General features: G+C 35.5%; 2 long non-coding RNA genes across 13 annotated transcripts; one reads left to right on the forward strand and one right to left on the reverse strand.

Annotated features, from left to right (window-relative positions):
* Positions 1–1,328: 1,328 nt before the first annotated feature.
* On the forward strand, positions 1,329–3,211 carry LOC148780142 (uncharacterized). The gene is made up of 2 exons (XR_016042596.1): positions 1,329–1,646; positions 2,617–3,211. It is a non-coding gene; the product is annotated as an uncharacterized LOC148780142 (long non-coding RNA).
* A 9,046-nt stretch (positions 3,212–12,257) lies between these two features.
* Positions 12,258–15,974, reverse strand: LOC110006863 (uncharacterized). Of its 12 annotated transcripts, XR_016042603.1 has the most exons (5): positions 15,664–15,947; positions 15,496–15,568; positions 13,895–14,012; positions 13,647–13,802; positions 12,258–13,489 (listed from the first exon to the last, which is right to left on the reverse strand). It is a non-coding gene; the product is annotated as an uncharacterized LOC110006863 (long non-coding RNA). The 12 variants fall into 12 exon arrangements; XR_016042604.1 differs by having other exon boundaries at positions 15,496–15,951; XR_016042600.1 differs by having other exon boundaries at positions 12,258–13,392; positions 13,647–14,012; positions 15,664–15,948.
* Between the last annotated feature and the right edge of the window lie 350 nt (positions 15,975–16,324).

The raw sequence follows: 16,324 nt of genomic DNA on the forward strand, positions 1-16,324 counted from the left end.
GTTAAAAAACCCAAGGTACCTGGGCATAAAGAATTAACCGATGAGGGTTTGGGTTAGCCCTTGATGAGGTCGAAGCTCATGCCTAGATGAGTGAGCCGAGGGACTGTGTGAACTTCGTGTGTAATGGTAAGCCTACTGAGACGGGGGCCAAAACCTCATCCATGTTCCATCACACGGCATGCATATTGATAGATCGTTCGGGAACGCCAGATATCCACCTTTGGGTGAAGCATATATGCATGGACGAGAGATACATCTATGTGTCATAGAGCTGTGGTCGCATCAAGTCGTGGTGACCTTGACTCATCTCTCGCAAGGACCTGTAATCCATAGACTGAGATTGCGATCCCTTGATTTATCGGCCTGACTTTAGTGACCCGCTAATGAGCCCCTGCTTGAATTGTGGGTCATGGGAAACATTGGGTCAGTTCAATAAAGCTAGTGTGGTCTATAGTCCACAGTTGAAGGTGGAGTACCCCATAATTACAGATTGAAGTCCTAAAACCATATGGATCCTTTTCACATTATATTAATTTAATTGTGTTCATTTTATTATTGAAATATTTTTAGTTTTATTATTTGATTTTTTATGAATCGCTCGATATTTTATTTATGATTTTTGAACTTATAAAAATACAGTTATTGATTTTACAAAGTTGTAAAAATTCATTTAGTAATTTGTTTAATTTTAAAATTATTTATAAAATTCTATGGTGGGCCAAAGTGCACATGGGCCCACCATATGGCATGTGGGTGGGGGCCCACATATGCCACAAAGGGGTGGCACCCCCACCTTTTGGATTCTCTTTAATTGCTTTATGTTCAAGACTTTAAATTATGGTAACTTTGATTTGTGGCATCTGGTCTAATCTTGGAATGGAAATATTGACCATGGCTTATTTTGTCTTATAGCAAGTTTGCTTTAAAGGGATATGATCAATTTGAATAGATAGTAAATATTAACTTTATCTTATTTATAATTGGTAGTATTTATTTACTTGATAATATTTGACATATCCTTATGAAATATGTGAGATGGATCATGCAATTTTATGGAATGCATGATATTTATTTTATTTAAATATATTGATGGGAAAATAGTTTAAGGATAAGGGGATAATGGTCCAAGCACCTTCCATAATGTTGATGACCCATTTATGGAATGGTTGGCTCAGATCTCTCACCCCACAAGTCATCTTGATCAACGGTCTAGATTCAATCACATGAAAGAGGCAAATTATAGGACAACCCTAAGAAACCCTAGACCTAACTTTATACTATAAAAGAGGATTTTATTTTCCATCTCTACACAACCTCTCTCTCTTTCCCATAATCTCTCTCTCACCTTTCTTTCTCTTAGAGGGGCACGCCCCACTCTCTCTCCTCTATATTTCTCTCTCTAACTCTCTTTCTCCAAAACCTTAGGTGGTACTCTCTCTCCTCTCTAGACCTAAGAAGAAACCAAGGGTTGAAAAAATTAAAATGAGCCTAAATTAATGTTGGGGGTTAAGGTTTAGTAAATATTTTAAGGGTGGTTACCTAGCTTGGTCGAAAAGAGCTATCCCCGTCCAAGATTGAAGCTAGACCGCAAATCCAGTGCCATTGGATGTGGTGACTCAGTGTGGGGTATGAAAAGTCCAGTTGAGGTAATCTCCGACATCTTTTCTTTTATTTGCTTGTTCTTTATTTTATATTCTTAAGCATAGTATCAGGTTGTATGAATGACATCAAGTAGTTGAGATTTATTTTATTGATGTGCTATTTCTTTTTGGAATATCTATTGTTTGTAATAAGACTATCTGTGAGTGATCTTGCTGCCAAAATATAAAGGGTGATTATTATTAAAAAAATAAAATGTATTTCCCTAGTAAAAGATCGGTCTTTCTTTCAGTGGCAGCTAAGAAAATTGAGGAAAGTAAACCAACCAACAAAGAAGAAAAAACCAGGATCCTTATATCTGCCAGGGATTCAAGGAGTTTTTTCATTTATCATAAAAATATTGAGACATTTATTTCCATGTTTTTACTTGAATATCTAAGCTCATTCTTTCCTTCTGGTGACCAGGAGGTTAATCCAAATGTTTGCAAGCATTTTTTTAAGGAGTTATATGTTGTTTGTGCTGCGTGTGCAATGGTATACCTTTCGAAATTAATGTTTAAAAAATTACATTGGTGGGTTGAATTTGTCACCCAACCTCACAGCTCATAGAGAACTGTTTAGATTTATGTGATTCGTTCTTACTAGAAGTTGTTGTTAAGATTTATGTGATTCGTTCTTACTAGAAGTTGTTGTTTAGATTTATGTGATTCGTTCTTACTAGAAGTTGTTGAATATACTTAATCCATCTTTTTGGAACGAGTTGAAGCAGTTGGCATTGTACGGCTCGAGCTAGCTTGTCAATTATCTAGGATTTTTTGCTAAAAAAAAAAACCAGAATATGGGTGATTTACTTACGGATCCTCAATTTTTAAAAAAAATATGAAATGCTCTATTTATAGGTGAAAATTACAAAAAAGATCGATCAACCCGCCTTTTTTTATTTTGTCAAAACTTGTCCCTCATTAACAATATGGTGGATATGGTGAGCTAGCTCATATATGTTTGCCTATGAAGCAGTTGTAGAAGAGGAGGATGCACACATAGAGCAATACGGTGGATATGGCACTGGCTGTGGTGGCAGATACCCCGGTTACGAAGGGCGTCTTGGTGGGTACCCTGGCGACAGTGGAAACCCAAGATACGGTGGAACCCTGGCTACGGCAGATACCCAGGCTACGATGGGTGTGGCGATAGATATGGCCCCGGCTATGGTGGTGGGCGTGGAGGCTATGGATGCAGCCCCTACAGACACCGATGTTGTGGCTATAGGAGGTGCTATTGTTGCTTGCAAGCCGAGTTCAAGGCCCTCGCCAAAACATAAGTGAACACTGAGGCCAAGCCCAAAATTAGGCCAATAAGTTTAGTGCATGCTTCCTTTATTAGTGTGAATAAGGAGCTCCTTGAGTGAATAAAGAGCATGGCTTTCTCAAACGTAAGGCTATGTATATGATCTTACGGGTGAAGGACTATAACTATGGCATGTGCATGTTTGCAGTAAATTTATAGCCCGCGTATATATTTGGTATATGTGACTATTAAAGGCCATATGAGTGCTTGTAATTGGACTTTTTGATATAATGGAACATGAACTCAATGGGAGTGTGGTTCGGTATGGATTGTACTAAACAAACGATGTTTACTGATACCGGATTGATCTGGACGAACTAGGCCAGCCGATTGAGAAAAACTTATGTTACCTGGGCATAAAGAATAAACTGGTAAGGGTTATAATGGGTCATCCCTTGATGAGGTCGGAGTATGCCGGAATGAGTGAGCCGATGGACTATGAGGCCCTTGTGTGCGATGTGGGCCTTTAGAGACAGGGGATAAATCTCATCTGCATATCATCACACCACATACACATATGATAGCCGTTTGGGAAAGCAATCCATCTTTTAGGTGAAACTTATGCATGTGCGAGAAATTACCCTTATGCAGCTGTGGTTGCATCAAATCTATGTGAGCTTGATACGTCTCTAGGGGAGAACTTGAAATCCACATGTTGAAATTACGACTCCTTGCCCATTAGCTAGACTTTGGTGACCCACTAATGAACCCTTGTATAGACTGTGGGTGATGGGCAATACTAGATCGTTTGAGAAAGTAAGTGTGGACTGTAGTCAATAGTAGAAGGTGGAGTACGCCAATGTTTATTTATTTATTCCTTGACCATATGGATCATTTTTCCATCAAAAGTATTTAATTATGTTTCTTTTAATTTTATATGATTTTTAGAATTGTTATTGAATTTTTCTGAGTCTCTAAGTATTTTATTTCTAAAATTTTGACATATAAAAATAAAAATATTGATTTTATATTGATTTAATTATTCAAATTGGATTTTATGAATTTTTAAAAATCATAAATTATTTTAAATAATTTTAATATTCCATGGAAAGCCCAAATATATATAGGGGCCCACCATGACAATTTGGTGGGGGCCATGATGTGCCACCTAGGGTGGCATGCCCCCATCTTGTGGACTTTCCTGTCATTTAATTCAAGCTTATGACTTGAGAGTGAAGAAAGCTTATGTTTTGGAAAGATTGTGTTTGAAAGAAGCTTTGAAATTGAATACAAAAAAATGTGAGACGACTTATGCATGAAAATAAGAAAGCACAATATTATCATAGATATTTTTTTATTCAAATTAATTGATGGAGAAATAGTTTCGAAAATGGGAGATAAATGTTCTAACGCCTTCTATATGATTTCGATGACCTATCTATAGAATGAAGAGCTCATATCTCTCACCTCACCCCACAAGTCACCCAAGATCAATTGTGCATATTCAATCTCACTAGAAGAGGCAAACTATGGAATAACCAAAGAAACCTTAAACTTATTCAAGACTATAAAAAGAAGTGCTCTCTATGTCTCTTACACATTAATCTCTCTCTTCTCTCTCTAAAGCCATAAAGGAGCACTACCCAACCAGTAAAGTTGTATTATATTGTTAAAACTATAACAATATTTGTAATAATAATATAAATATAAATTTGAATAATAAAACTTACAATTGTAATCATGATATCATATTACATTGATTTGTATGATAAGAATAATATAAATATTAATTCGAATAATAAAACTTAGAAAAAATTACTAAAAATCTCTCAAGATGAGGTTTTTAGACCTTCTATCCCCACCTTAACATTTCTTTACTCTCCTTTTTAAAATATCAACTTTCCTTACTAAAACCCCCCAACCCAGAAAAATAAGAGTTAAAAATAATTTTACCCCCATTTTGACCTTTACTCGCTACCCCTCCCATTAACCCATTTACTCTGTTTTCCTTACGAACCTTGGTTTTCACCCATTCCTCTATTTTCCTCACGCTGACGGCTTCTTCCTCAATGCTCACGGCCTCTTCCTCATACTCACGGCCTCTTCCTCATGCTCACGGCTTTCTCCTTCACCACCACGACTTCTTCCTCACGGTTTTCTCTATTTTCCTCAGCTTCTTCCTCACGTCTTCTTCCTACTGGATTTCCCTCTCCATTATCTTCCTCACGGTTTTCCCTCTCCACGAATTTCTTTCTCTCTCCATTGGCTTCCTCACACAAATCAAATCTTTCTGTAGGCAAAATAAATAACATATAGAGGAAATTCCAACCCAATATAGAAGTATTCTTGAGAGAGAGAGGAGAGGAGAGAGAGTGTATCTCTATGCATTTTAGAGAGATAGAGGGAGATTTTACACAATATAGAGGTATTCTAGAGAGAGAAAGAGAGAGATGGAGATTTTCCACAATAGAGGTACTTTAGAGAGAGAGAAAAAATGGAGACTTCACATAATAGAGGTATAGAGAGAGATTTCACACAACACAGATGTTTTCTAGCAAGAGAAAGAAGGTTGTTTGGTGAAAGAAAACCAGTATTTATAGCAAACAAATAATGAAGGAACAAACCAAGAACTTGGAGCATTCTTGGGGGATCCAGCATTTTTTGAACACACTCCGGAGATCACAGTCCGACATTTATGAAACGCGCTCCGGCAAAACTAAAACTCACTTCAGCATTTTCTGAAAGCACTCCAGAGATCAGTTCACTGTAAAAAATCAGTCCGGCACCTGTAGAAAGCACTTCCACAAAATTAAAAATCACTCCGGCGTTTCTTGAATCCACTCCGAACATTGATTCACTGCTAATAGGCAATCCGAAATCTAAAACACGTGCACCGACAAAACTAAGAAGCACTGCGACATTTTCTAAATGCACTTCGGAGAATGTTCACTGTTAAATAAGCACTCCGGCATTTTCTGAATACACTTCGGAGAATGTTCATTGTTAAATAAGAACTCCGGCATTTGTAAAATGCACTCCGGCAACATTAGAAAGCACTCCGACATTTGCTGAAAGCACTCCGAAGACTAGTTCACTGTAAAAAAGCAGTCCGGCATCTATAAAAAGCACTTCGGCAAAACTAAAAGGCACTCCAGCTTTTCTTGAATTCACTCTGGAGATTGATTCACTGTTAATAGCCAATCCGGAATCTAAAAAATGCGCACTGGCAAAACTAAGAAGCACTCCGGCGATATGTTTCCTGGATACACAGGCACTTCAGTCTGACATTTTAGATATTCGATTTGGCATATTGTTTTCTCATAAGCACTCCGACGAATAATAACCGCGGTCTAGTGTTAATGAAAATTGGGGTCCGTCGACAAGATTTGATCGCACGTTCAAGGTACGGGAAGGGGTATTTTTGGCAAAAAAAATAAACCTTTTTCAGTTGGGGAGGTTTTAGTAACGAAAGTTGGTTTTTTAAAAAAAGGAGTAAAGAAAGATTAGGGTGGGGATAGAAGGTCTAAAAAGCTCATTTTGGGGGATTTTTAGTAATTTTTCCCAAAACTTACTATTGTAATTATGATATCATATTACATTGATACATATGATTAATGTAATAATAAGCCATGATAATCATATAATTGTGTATTACAATAAAAATAAATTGAGGTAGTTATTGGTATAAAAATCTATTTAGGTTTTTTTTTCCATAAGAAAAATAAAATGAGGTATTTTTTTGTAAGAAAAATGAACTGTGGTACTTTTTGTAAGAAAAATAAGTTGAGGTATTTTTCAGAAAAATATTAGATGTACTTTTTTGAAAAGAAAATTGAAGTGAGGTAAATTGGCATACTTTTTGGTAAGAAAAATAAAATGAAGTACTTTTTTCATAAGAAAAATAAATTGACATACTTTTTGGTAAGAAAAATAAATTAAAATACTTTTTGGTAATTCAAATAAGCTAAGGTATTTTTCGTATAAAAAATAAATGAAGCAATTTTTTATGAGGTAAAGAAAATTAATTTTTAGTATTTTTGGGTTAAAAAATAAATTGAGGTAACGTTTGATAAAAAATAAATCGAGGTACTTTTTCTTAGAAAAAAAATCAATGACGTGCTTTGTCATAAGATATTGTACTTTTTGATATAAAAAAATAAATTCAGGTTTTTGGTAATAAAAATAAATTGAGGTACCTTTATTATAAAAATCAATTTACGTTCTTTTCTTTTTTGGGGAAGTAATATGATTTTTTTCTTTTCTTTTAGAAACATCAGAGCTAATCTAACCCATAAAAACTAAGATAATGAGAAGGAAAAAGTTTATATAAGGATGCAACCTTATAATGTAGAACCACGGATGCACCTCAAAAATCCATTGGAAAAGGTAGTTTTAATGTTGAAAGACCCTTTGATTGATCATCTCAACATCGAGATGTATGATCATGAAAAATAAAAAACGTTTTAAGTATTAGAAATAGTGCATTTTACAACATATTATCTACACCATTCATTTTCAAGATTTCATATGTTTATAGATCTACTTGATATTAACCATTTTTTAAATTTAAAATTTTATAATTAGATATAAAAATAGATTTTGAGATAATCCTAAAAACATTTTGCATCAAAATTATATACTGTGAACAAATTTGAAGGTGCCACCTTACCTCAGCTACGGATGCATCCGTGTGCCAATAAAACCCTTGCCACCAATTTAAAACCCTAGGGTATTATAACCAACGTCCCAAAACCTCTCGCTTCTAGGTCCATCCCTCTTCAAGTTTCGAAGTGTTGGCTATTTGTTTCCCTTATTTGCCATCCATCCCAATCTTCTATTTTTTTGTGTTTTCTTTGATTTAGTTTGCTAGGAACATGCACTTATTTGGCAAGTCTCATTAGACGATTAATGGAAAACCAATAAAATAATGGGAAAACTTTATATAAGCCCAGGATCTAAAAAATCAAACTAGAGACTACCTTAAAATTTTTACTAGAACAGGTTGTTTTGATGCTCAAATATCCTCAAATTGATCATCTCGACATCAAGATGCATGGACATGAGAAAAAAAGGGATTTCAAATTTTGGAAATAATGTATCTTGTAATGCATTTTGAGACCGTCAATTTTCAAGATCTTCAAGTTTTCATAGATCCGCTCGATCTACACTATTTTTTAAGCTTTAAATTTTATAATTAGAGATGAAAATATATTTTAAGGCTATCACAAAGATTTCTAGTATTAAAACCATATTTCTCGATAGTATTTGAAGGTGTGCTCTTCTTTGATTGTTTAAAGCCTCGGCTCTGTACAAACTGCACCCATACATAATTGATATGGTTAATATTTTGAATAAACATGTATGGTTCACTATATCTGGTAAAAAAAATATTTTGAATATACATGTATAAAACCTACACTAAACCAAAAAAGTAGAAAAACTTAGTCAATAATTTTAGAAAATTTGTATGGTTCAACCGAAGGGCGTCAATTAGTATCGGGACACTATAATAACTCGAATTCCCTTTGATACATTATCGGAGTTTGTGTAATTAAAGTTTCAATACAGCATAAAATAAAATCAACTTACAGAGTAATTAATGGAAAAACAGTACACAATTGCCAGAGTTAAAAATTTGATTAATTAAATATAAAACTTATTGTATGACTCAAGGAAAAGTTAAAAAGATTCAAAAATATGAAACTTAGTATATAATCACAAGATAACTATTATGAACTAACTATATTTAGTTATATTATAATATACATAATATTGTCAATAATTAATACTATAATAGTTATGGATTTTAAGAATTATTTAAGAAATAGTAGTTATCAGCATAATAATTAGAGTAATTATTACAGATTCTCCCTAAACCACTTCAGATTCTGGATCAGAAAGCAGGATCTCTTAGACACACCTGTCGGACACCCGCCTATGGTCTCCCCATCTTCTTGATCTCTGGATCAGAAAGCAGGATCTCTTAGACACACCTGTCGGACACCCGCCTATGGTCTCCCCATCTTCTTGATCTTGAAGGACGTGACTGATAACCTAGTATGATCTATGCAATAACCTCATTTTGACTCCATTCAATTCGAATGGGTGCTTTCTCCATTACAATTATTGTGAAAATACATCAATAATAATTAGTCTTGAATAGTTTCTTTGTGAAAATATAGGTATATTCAAAGATTGACTATATGTAAAATCTGGTCAAATTATAATTGTTCATATTGACTCTTAAAAATAACATTAGCTAAGTATGATTTGGCTACCCACGTGAAAATTGTTTATAGTCATTATGGAGAAATCCTTTACGAGATCAGTGTGATTATCATTTCAAAAACGTACGACATCAATAATGATAGTTTTATATTATAAATGATGGTGTTATATATTTTTTAATTGATTAATATTAAATAATTGTTACTATCACAATTAAGTATACAACCTTTTGAAACAATAATACAAAATTGTGCAATAATTAAGGAAACCCTTATAAGTGTAAAATGTATATTTGATATTATTAATCTATCCGATTGGCTAATCATATGGTGATTACAATAAACTATTACATTTTTATTATGTATTAAAAATTATTTGTTAGAAATTAATATCAATTGTAACGTTAATTATTTTGGTTTCCAAACAATATTGTACTGTTAATAATTTTACCTACAATTTTTAATTGATTAATATAAAATAATTATTACCATCACAATTAAATATACAACCTTTTGATACAATAATACAAATTTGTGCAATAACTAAGGAAACCCTTATAAATGTAAAATTTATATTTGATATTATTAATCTATCCGATTGGATAATCATATGGTGATTACAATAAACTATTACATTTTTATTATGTAGTAAAAATTATTGGTTAAAAATTAATATCAATTGTAATATTAATTATTTTTGTTTTCAAAAAAATTGTACCGCTAATAATTTGCCTTCAATAATATATTTATAGTTTCAATAACATATTGCATAAATAATCATATTTTTTTATTATAAGTTTCATTATAATGTAGTCCTAATCATATTGAGTGATATTATTACCATCTTAAAATCTCCAGCGTTTTAATGTAATAGTTATAAACTAGTTGTAGTAATGCAATGTATAATAAGCATTACAATCAAAGATGAAGCTTCTAAAGTTGCAGAGATCTCTTGTTGGTTGATCATTGAAAGTGCATCAATAATAGATGAAGTGGGGAACTTTCAAAATTACAGAAATTTTTAGTTCTCTGACCTAATCGACACTGCATAATTTGGGGAAATTTTTAAAGCCCTAGATCTTAGATCTTGGAAATCACAAAAAAAATGGAAATCGAACTTTCAAAGTTGTTGAAATCTCTGGTTATCTGATCATGGAAATCAAAGGACCCATTAAATTTTTTTTACTGGCTTTGATCATCAAAATGAAAAAAGGAATTTTTTTGGGGAATAAGTTTTGTTTTCTTTAAAGCATTGTTCTTTGGAAAAATTGCATAAAACCCCCCAAAATGAACTTCCTAAACATTTTACCCCCAACCTAACTTTTCCTCGCAACTTTTTCCCTAGAACTATCTTTTCTAGCAAATAACCCCCAACACAAAAAGTTCATTTTTTTTACGAAAATACCCTTCCCATGCATAATAAATCATTTTCTGATCCAATAAAAGGAAACGCTGGATCACGGTTGCCAAAAGCCAAACTGCCCTCTCCAGTGACATAAACGTCTGACCGTAGCTCACAAATGTCGGATCGCTCATTAATCTAGGATCAATTGCCAGACCGCACTTGTAAAATGCCAAACTGCCCCTCCAATAGCATAAATCCTCAGACCGCGACATCCAAATGCCGGACTGCAAAGATAGTCACCGGACCGAGTCTTACAAACACCGAATCGCACCTTCCATTGACATATTCGCCGGACTGCCCCTTCGTAACGCCGAACAGAGCCAATTCTAGTGACTTCAGTGCCGGACTGCCCTTCCAAATGCCGGATTATACTATTTACAGCGATTGAAGTGCTGGACTGTCCCTTCCAAACTCTGGACCTGCGAGTTGCAATGACCTCAGTGCCGGACTGCCTCTTGGAACTGCCGGACTGGCCGCTTGAAGTGTCGGACTGCCCCTTCAAAATGCTGGACCGGGCCAATTCTGGTGACTTCAATGCCGAACTGCCCCTTCCAAATGCCGGATCGCACCATTTATAATGACTTCAGCTCCGGACTGCCCCTTCCAAATGCCGAACCGGCAAATTGCAGTGACCTCAATGCCAGACTGCCTCCTGGAACTACTGGACTGACCGCTTGCAATGCCGGACTGCCCCTTCGAAATGCCGGATCAGGCCAATTACAGTGACTTTAGTGCCAGACTGCCCCTTCCAAATGTCGGGGTTGCACCATTTACAATGACTTCAGCGCCGGACTGCCCCTTCCAAATGTCGGACCGGTGAGTTGCACTGACCTCACTACCGGACTGCCTTCTGGAACTGCCAGACTAGCCGCTTGAAGTGCTAGACTGCCCCTTCGAAACACCGGACCGGGCCAATTCCAGTGACTTTAGTGCCGAACTACCCCTTCCAAACGCTGGACTGCACCATTTACAGTGATTTCAATGCCGGACAGCCCCTTCCAAATGCCGGACCGGTGAGTTGCAGTGACCTCAGTGCCAGACTGCCTCCTGGAACTACCGAACTGGCCGCTTGAACTGCCAGACTGCCTTCGAAACGCCGAACCGGGCCAATTCTAGTGACTTCAGTGCCGGACTACCCCTTCCAAACGCCGGACTATACCATTTATACTGACTTCAGTACGGGACTGCCCCTTCCAAATGCCGAATAGGTGAGTTGCAGTGATCTCAGTGTCGGACTGCCTCCTGGATCTGCCGGACTGGCCGTTTATGGGGACCTTTGCTCATGCCAACAACAACCTCTATCACCAACCCATAGTGTCATACTGTCATGAGAAGTTATGAAGCAATTGCATTATACTACAGATCAAGTTTAACTACTGGCAACTTTCTTACAGTTGGACCTCCAAATGGAAGAAAAAAAATAGTGTCCATATCAATGGAGTGTTCAATGACATTGATTATGGGTATCTTTCAACCTGTATTTGGAAGTTTGCATGATAACAAAAACAATGGACATTTCATTAGCTGGCTGTTATGATAGAGTACCTTCAATTGTACAAAAAGAATGGACATTTCACTCTTTGAATATCACTACTTAACATTTGTTTCAAACATACATATCACAACCAAAAATACATATCAATTGAAAAATACATCTCAAAAAAATGTTCATAGCCTTTACATGTTAACAAAAAGAATGGACATTTCATTAGCTAGCTGTTATGATAGAGTAGCTTCAATTGTACAAAAAGAATGGATATTTCACTTTTTGAATCTCACTACTTAACATTTGTTTCAAACATACATATCAAAGTCAAAAATACATATTAATTGAAAATACATCTCAAAAAAAGGTTAATAGCCTTTACAACTTGCATTAGTCACTTTTCAAATTACATATTCAGGTATCATCTAAAAAATGCATGTCAATCACTTTATTCGCCTCAGCCAGTTTTTTGGCCAGTTTGTAATACCATTTCCCTTTACTACGTATCCCTCCCTAGTCCTTTCCTCCTAGACATCTCTCTTTCTCTTCATGATCGCAAATTCCACCTTGATTCCGTATGCAAGGCCGGTGTAGCTTCAATTTGGTGATTTTTTCTCTTGTCATTTTCTGTTCTTTATTCTCCTCTCTTTTTCTTCATCGGTCTCACTCTCTCTTTCTTCATCTCCACCATCTCCTTCTTCAGTCTCACTTTCCTTATGTCCACTATCTCCCTCCTCGGTCTCGCTTTCATCATCTCCACTATCTCTCTCCTCGCTCTCACTTCTACCATTTCCTTGACATCTGTCTCCATATGAGTGTTTTGCATCATGTACATAACGTCTGGATTCCCCTGTTAATACTTCACCACGAAGTGCAGCTTATAGTATCCCTATACAAGTTAATCGCTGCAAGTACACAATAAAAAACAAAATAGATAATTACAATAAATACATACTAAGTCGATAAAAACTAAAATACATAAATTAGATAATATAACAATCTCCTCTCTTCATCATGGCCTACAAAGGGGGGGCACATTTGATTGTGACTGCGAGGTGGGGCACATGGGAGTATTGCTATCATCATGGCCTATGAGGAGGGCACATTTGATTACGACTGCGATGGGGGACACATGGGTGTATTTCTATATCTATGGGTAAACATGTTATACCAGGCCATATATTTATTTGTAGGCAGTCCATCATATTTATCCACGTCTGCCTTGACAACATTGTGTTATCGTTGCCTCCAGTTGCTTATCTCTCTACTCAACTCGTTAATCCAACTTGTGGGGTGTAAACCGATTTTTTCCTTCCACTTGGGTGGCCCAACAAGAATCACTTGTGTCTTCCCAAATTGCCGCAGTACACAATCAGACATATAGTACTCTGCAATGTGGAAACTTATCAGATATGATCGGCACAACGTGTTTTTTTTACTGAATGTATCTAATGAGTTGTACTCCTTATATGGTTGCCAAGTCACCTACAACAAAAACATAATACAAAAACCACTTATTTGTATTTGCCTTAGATATATTTACCTACAATTATATAAATACACAAGCAAACTACCAACCATGTTTGTATTTGCATTTGATAGATTACCTACAATTACATAATCACATAAGCAATTCACTAACCATGTCAATTTAGATGTCATCAAGCGTTGGTAATGGGTCTTTGCTGTGTGGTTGTTTCTTCCACTTACATGCTCTAGGCATTTCTATGATGATAGTTGTAGGCTTAGTATGTAAAGCTGGAAAATTCTCATAGATCCAACACTGTAAAAAAAATAGCTGGAATGCGAAAAAATAGCTAGAGGGCAATTAGTTTGAAGCCAAAGAAATTATAAATATCTAAATATTGACTATAAAATTGTGAACATTACCTATGGGGGGTCTGACCTCTTCGACTGCGTATTCTATGAAGTACTTCAACCCCTACGTTCACTCCCATCAAATACATAGACGAATACTTGATTCTCACCTTCAAAGGCGTTTGACATCCTAACAATATCATCGTCAATATATAGGTTCACAATAAATTCTCAATATAAAATACTTCAAAGATCTCAAGTAGATTTCAAGTACGAACTGCTCTGCTACGGATTTTTGTATGTCATCTAACTTAGTTCTGCTGTCAATCATAAATGTACATGCATCAGCACCAATATAATTTAAAGTCCCATTAACACTTCATTGGAGTTCTCCACTAAAATACAATAAATCAATCTGTCATCACCCATTTCATTTTGTCCTGCACAAGAATTGTAATAATTTACACTCCACACATTGCATTACAACGTCTTAATATTGGGCTTGAACTTGCGAAAGTTTGGCAGGCTGTTGGATTTTTTTTCAAATAGCTACAATTAAATTTTAATAAGAGGTAGGCACATTGTTGGGGGGTATATAACCTACAAACACAAGAGCTACTACTAAAATTAATAAGAGCTAGGCATAATTTTAATTTTTTATTGACGAACTAAATTTGAACAAAAGAAATAAGATGGATCATTCATACCCAAAATTTATAGCAAAACAAACCCAATAAATAATAAATTTACAATAGGATCGTAGTTAAACATTTGGGCACTGCTAGCTAAGCAACACCAGAAGTACTATTTGGAAAGGGGAAAAAGATTAATAGGTGTTGGAACGAGTATAGAATATACTCGAACTCTATTAAAATGACACTTATGGCAAGCTGGCTTCTGCCCCTTTATGGTGCATTCCATTTATAACTTCTAGATTATATTGATCAATCTACCAGCCTATATGTTCGTCATTTTTCAAGCCTTCAAGTTGCAGCAAATTATAAATGAGTTCCTTCTCCTGAGCTAAGGCATTGATATGGCTTAGTTGTACATTGTGATCTATGGTTGCATCAAATTATAAATGAGCTCCTTCTCCGCAGCTAAGGCATTGCTATGTATGGCTTAGTTGTACATTGTCATCTATGGTTGTAGTTTGAGACAGTAAATCAAGACGCTGAACCCCAATGCATCTCAACAACTTGATCAAAGTGGCCTGAAGCCATGTCCAAATAAATCTTTAACGTCTTCGACAGGGTGTAGCTAGCACTACCCAATAGAAAATAAATTTACAATAAGGAATAAAAATTACAAGTACCAATAACAGTCAAGCCCTAAAGGATAGCACATTCAAACCAATCATCTATTCTTTTAAATAGTTTAAACAGAGTGGATAATCGAGAGTGAGAAACTGGTACACAAGGATTCAATTTCTTTTCTCCGGTTTAAATCTACAATGCATGCTATCTAGGCACGAAAGGAATTTGACAACAATATATATCATTAATAATTTACCTAAATAAAATCCAACAAGGTAAAATTTCATGTGAGATCAAAGAGAAAAAAAGATAGAAATGTAAACATTATTGAAAAAAAGAATATGGGAATAATTTTGGGAATGTGACAGCAATTTATTTTTTATTTTTATAAAAAATAAATAAAATACTCTTGTATACCTTTGATAGGGTGGATTTGGGGCTAAGAGATCGAGCTACAAATCGAGCTCGGGCTTTGGGAGCTTGGGCCGGGCTGAGAAATCAATAGCCCGAGATAGTTCACAAAGTTAGTGAGAGATCATGGGTCCTTCATAGAGATAGAGCGAGAGATAGGGTGAGAGATCGGACCTTGGATTCGGGTAGAGAGATCGAGAGAGAGGGAAAAGCTCAGGCCTGCTTCGGGAGAGAGAGCGAGAGAGAGGGAGCTCGGGCCTGGTTTGGAGGAGAGAGATCGAGAGAGAGGGAGCTTGGGCCCGGTTTTGGGGAGAGAAACCGAGAGAAAAGGAGCTCGGGCTAGTTTTGGGGAGAGAGGGTGCCCGGGCCAATGTGGACAGAGAGAGAGAGCGAGAGATAGGCAAAAGTGGGTAAAGTTCTTAGGAAGTTCATTTTGGAGACTTTTATGCATTGTTCTTTCACTCTAATAGCCCTTCACGGTTGCTCTGTTGCATAGATTCAGTACTTTCTCTCTCTAGCTTTTTCTCTTGACACGTATTCATATATCGAGTGATGCTTATTGCGATCAAAGAAATGATAAGCAAGAATTTGGCTATTCAAAAACCGAATTTAGTTGATTTTTTATTTTTTAAATCCGAAATGGGCAATTTTGTTTTTTTTTAAAAAAATGTTATGAAGTTAAAAAAATAGATATAAATGTAATAACGGAAACTAAAAAATATTTTTACAATAACAGCAAATATAACGGATATATGCGTAATTTTTCCTTATTTTCATTATGGTTATACAATAATAATAATTAATGTAATACAAATGTAATTAAAATTATAAGTAT

Source organism: Amborella trichopoda, chromosome 10 (assembly GCF_054954075.1).
Source record: "Amborella trichopoda isolate Santa Cruz 75 chromosome 10, AtrichopodaSantaCruz75HAP2 v2.0, whole genome shotgun sequence".
In the NCBI taxonomy this organism is placed as follows: Eukaryota; Viridiplantae; Streptophyta; class Magnoliopsida; order Amborellales; family Amborellaceae; genus Amborella; species Amborella trichopoda.